Source organism: Protopterus annectens, chromosome 12.part0, assembly GCF_019279795.1.
Source record: "Protopterus annectens isolate FY-2018-M chromosome 12.part0, PAN1.0, whole genome shotgun sequence".
Lineage (NCBI taxonomy): Eukaryota > Metazoa > Chordata > Ceratodontiformes > Protopteridae > Protopterus > Protopterus annectens.
In genome coordinates this window covers 142,554,629-142,559,599 of record NC_056746.1, presented here as the reverse complement: position 1 = coordinate 142,559,599, position 4,971 = coordinate 142,554,629, and the positions used below count along the sequence as shown (strand labels likewise).

Here is a 4,971-nt window from a genome sequence, read left to right as displayed (position 1 = left end):
TATGTATATAAAACAGTAAAGAAAACAATAAAAATGTGTTTGCCAGGCACATGAAAGCGATTGTGAAGATACTTGATACAGCAGAATGGCAAATTGCCAGGTGATGGACAGCATGTAGAAATCATTACAAAGTGCGAGGCATATCTCTTATCTGTCCAGATTTTGTCACAAATGTTGCTCTGTCTCCTTTAAAAATTGCGTTTTTGGAGTAAACAAATGAATTCACTAAAACATTTAAAGGCTTCATGTTCTGTACAAAATGTGTGTTAATACACTCCATTTATTACAACAGCCTTCTAAGCATTATCTGTAAATAAAAAGATGTCCCTTATATGAGGACTTTGCCCCTCATAATTTGTAGCTTTATCCATGATTCTTGAGTGAACAGGTTGACATCTTTGGTACACGGTGACTCACACTGGTGCACATAATGGAAGGAAATCATAGCAAAAAAATATGGAATAGGAGAGCCTTAGCTAAATAGGTTACAAGATGAAAGTTCTGGGGGAGAGGTTGCTGTCATCTCTAGCATCATGTGGATTTGAAAAATGCAGAAAAATGTTTGGAAAAACAACACATGCTCTTTGGTTAACATTTTTACCTCATGTGTCCAAGGTCTGAGGTTCAGTCCTGACTTCTGGTCACTGTCTAAACCTCAGATGCTGGACATGTGAGATTCAGTCCTGACTTCTGGTCATTTTCTGTGTGGGGTTTGCATGCTTTCATCAAGTCTGTGTAGATTTTCACCAGTTACTTCAGATTCCTCCTGCCTCATTTGACTGGCTACTCTAAACTGTCTATATATTTTGCATCTACCCTTGCCCCAGTGGCCTGAGTGGTGGCTTAAAAGGGTTTGACCTAGACCATTTCATTCACATGGTTAGCAGCTCAACAGCTTAAAATTAATTTACAGGCAAATCAAGTGCTGGGTGTATAGAAAGGACGAAAGGACACAGACTTCAGGAGGCATTGGTTAGCTTGCCCTCTAGTGAGTCCCTCTTATGGTTCTGTTTGTAGTTCTAGATACCATATAGAAAGAAAAGGTTAAATCTGGTGGAACTGAGGCAAAGGATAGCCACTAAGATAAGATAATTAACTTCTTTATTTATTTATTTTTTTTGCTCCGATACCCTTTTATCTATTAGGCTCCTTATAACTGCTGTACTGACCCATTTGCTCCTCTTGGGTAACAACCTTATCATCTATTTGTTCCTCTAGGGTCACGGGTCACATATACCAGGAGTGTGGGTGGATTGCTTTATAGCCCTACCTTTCTTCTGATGATGCCTGCAGATGTCCAAGACTAGGGAATGCAGGGAGTCAATGCATGGGGTGTCACCTGATTTCACAATCCGTCTAAGTGTTGTAAGATGTACATTGTTAAACCAAGTTATATGCATCTAGAATATGATTGCCCAGCCTATGTCTGGGAAAGGCGAGCATGCGTTGCTTCATTACTCCGCTATCTGCTCTCAACAGATCCTCCACTATACAGGCAGCTATCATACTGGTGTTAACTGGGCAGTAGTCAGGGCTTTATACCTCCATGCCTTAGATGACTAGCAAGAAAAATGAATCTTTGGTAACTATACTTTCCATGGTTGCAGGGAGCAACAGATTAATGTGGTGAATTAATTTATTTAGTGTGAAGATGATAGCTTTGTGAGAGATGTGAACATTTTTTTAAATGTGAGGTGGAATGAAGCAACAAATGAAGTTGGGAGTACAAAATGGAAGCTTCTTAATACACAAAGAAAGGATCATGGAAATTATGCTACATTAAACAGACATGGGGAATTCAAGGGGGTGAAGGAGAAAAGAAATAAATAGAAAAGTGTACAGGTATAGATGAAAGTAGCTGGATGAGGAAGTGGGGAGTTTTGAAAGTTTGCAAACAAGCTGGATTTCATGCAGAAGAGAAAAGAATTAAGGTTTAAAATGTAATCAAGTTATGATGTTCAGAAAAAAGTAAATAGTTTATGGTATGTATGCATCTGTGTTCATCATTTAGTAACAACTGCAGAAAATGTTCCATTCCGTCCACAAGTTATCAGTTTAATAACGATGCAGCTAAGTTAACTCATTAGTGCAATAAAAGTCATTGCTACCCTGTGGATTCCACAACCAAGTCCAAGATCATGCCATATATGGTGAGGTTATGCTCTTTTTCCATCTCTCCTGCAAAAAATGTAAAGATAACCAGTTTCTAAACAAATACCATTTAGGGAATACTATGCCGGCCGGCAACACACAGGGCTGTCAAATCCATGTTTAGAGGAATAAAGGCAAACAGTAAAATCAGCAAGGCAATGTTTGCTTTTCACATAAATAAAACAGTTTCACTGCACAGAACGTCAGAGATTGTAAGCCAACAGCTGTCATTCCTTTCTCCAAACCCAGTGCTATTATAGAAAGCAGGTTGTTGCAAAAAAGTTAGTTCTGACCATCATACAGCTAATCACGTCAATAGCAGGAAATACCAACCAGATTTTACCAGATAGTTTATATCTCTGTGTCTGCATAAAGGCAGAAGGTGGAAACAAGCTACATGTGCCAGTTAGATAATTTGTAAAATACCTCAAAAAACTGCTGTAAAAGGACTGCAAAAATAATTTGTGAGAACTGTGCGCAGGCTTGGGGGAAGGCTGCATCCTATCCATGCAAATCACATTATACTGGGACATTCAATCATCTTTGGATCTGGAAAGGTGGTGGGTACCCTCTCAGCCTCTGAACATTATTATTATTATTATTATTATTATTATTATTATGAGTCAAAGATTTTCAGATACTAGATCCCATATATCTATTGATAATAAATAAGGGTATCGAGTTATTTCAATTATTTAATAATGTGTACATACAGCTTTATTTCAATCATTTAATAATTTGCATACTCTACGAAGAAAATCGGTAGAGAATCGGCATCCAGGAGAAGCAATGCAAAAAATTTCCGTGTTTAAATTACAGCAGCTGCGACACACGGCTATACAACTTATAATAAGTCTACCCCTTAAAGGAAAACTAATTTCATCAAGTCCTTTTCCGGCAAAAATAATTAGGTAAAGTGCCGTGCAGTGCCCTCTGCTGTTAGACTCGGATACAGCTTTAATGGGCACGGTGGAACACCGGGTGCCAGCTTCACACCTGCCAACACATGAGCACGATCAATTGTACCACTACTAGCATAAAAATTACAAGTGGAAGAAGAAAACACGAGCATTTCCTCATTTTATACAGTAACAAGAGCATCTTATAACACCTATATTTAAGCAGCTTTTGTAGAATTCGTTAAATTGCAAAATATTTGGTACGCACATATAAATTCACTCAATCTTATCAAGAAAACGATACAATTTAATGAAGCAGGATGAGTAGCCTGCATAACTGTCTGTGCAGGGTTTTCTTCCAAGTCCCACATCTCAAAAGACAAGCAGTTGGGAAAACTGGCGAACCTCTAAATTGGTGTCCTGGTGAAGCGAGATGGAGTATATAATGGCCGAAACAGGCTGGTGTCCCGTCCTGCATAATTTCTCTGCCTTGAGTTCATTACTTGCTGGATAGGCTCTGGTTTCTCCCGGAATTATAAATTGCATAAAGATGGAAACGGGAAATGCAAGTACGTGCAATTGTGAACGAATGACAAGAGTGTGTGAATGAAGTATTAATTATCAGCTGGAAACAAGCAAAATAAAAAAGGCGTTGGAAGATCGGCGGTTTGATTTAGTCTCCTAGTTGATGAGTAGAATAACTCCTTGTACTACTCAAGAATTAAAGATAAATTACTGTCAGATCAGCTGGATATTACAAGTGATAGCTGACTGAAATGCGGTCCTTTGCAACATTATGAGTAGGGGTATGATAGCTGAGCCCTCATAATTAACTTTATTATGTCAACACTTATCCCAAGCCAGCCTGCATGCATACAGTTTTCAGATTGTTTTATGGGAGAATACAGAGGTCACATTTCCGACATTTATTCAGCAGGAATACGCAATCATGCAACACATTTCAACATTGTAGATACTATTGCCAAAGGTTCCCATCCCTCCTTTTGACGGTGACTGTTTCACTCTCGTTAGACAGAAGAAAATGTGACAGGTTTGTTATTATGCATTTTTCAGACTGGATCTTAGGTAATTCAGCATGAACCACCAGTAAATATACCCCCAAACAAAAATTAAACAATGAAATGTAGGTGAGGTCACCTAAATTAGACACAAGTTCTCTTACTGCATCTCCATATGTATAAACTGCAGACCCGGTTAAGTCACAACTTGTACACTGATCTTAGGGCGCACAAGGTGCCAGTCACGATTCATGGGTATTTTTCATGAAAATAAATGAAAAAAAATATACACCCATTTCCAGGATTAAACTGTTACCTGTCATGGCATCTTAAGTCTCTGGATGGAGTAATAACTTATTGGTTATACTCATACCCAGAGCCCCCGACTTCCCTCAGCACAGGATCAATGCATGTACTTCCAAACCGCAATACTGACGGACAAAACAGATTAACATGAAATCAAAAAATATTAGGATACCAATAAGCCTCAGTTCGTGACATTAAATGGATTTATTCTTTAGTACTTACGGATTTCCTGCTGTATGTAAACTTATGGATTTGGTGCCGGACGTCTGTCTTGGGAAAGTCCAGGACCTGTAGGAACCACAGCTGCAACAGTCCAAAACCACAAGTTTGCGGCCAGCCCCCACTTTTTAAATCAGGACTCAGTGGAAAGGGGCGGAGTTGAGCTACCCCCCCCCCCCCCACCACATCTATAGACATCCTATTTCCAAGCTCTAAAGAGCTGAAGGTTTACCTTCCACTGCTATAGCATCACATGCAATACTTTAGGAACTTTTTTTCTGTACATATTTTTATTAAAACTATCAATTTCTTGATGTCCGGGCATCTATTAGTATGCAGATGCTGATTACTGAAAAGTACTAATAACAAATCTTGGA

The 4,971-nt window shown here is 38.8% G+C and overlaps 1 protein-coding gene across 3 annotated transcripts in view; it reads right to left on the bottom strand.

Annotated features, from left to right (window-relative positions):
• The window catches only part of MYH11 (myosin heavy chain 11), a 547,944-nt gene extending 543,242 nt beyond the window's left edge, over positions 1-4,702 (bottom strand). For all 3 annotated transcript variants that reach the window (XM_044089163.1, XM_044089164.1, XM_044089165.1), the window contains exon 1: positions 4,598-4,702. The gene's annotated coding sequence lies outside the window, so the exon portion shown is untranslated. The remainder of the gene's footprint in view (positions 1-4,597) is intronic.
• Positions 4,703-4,971: the final 269 nt, after the last annotated feature.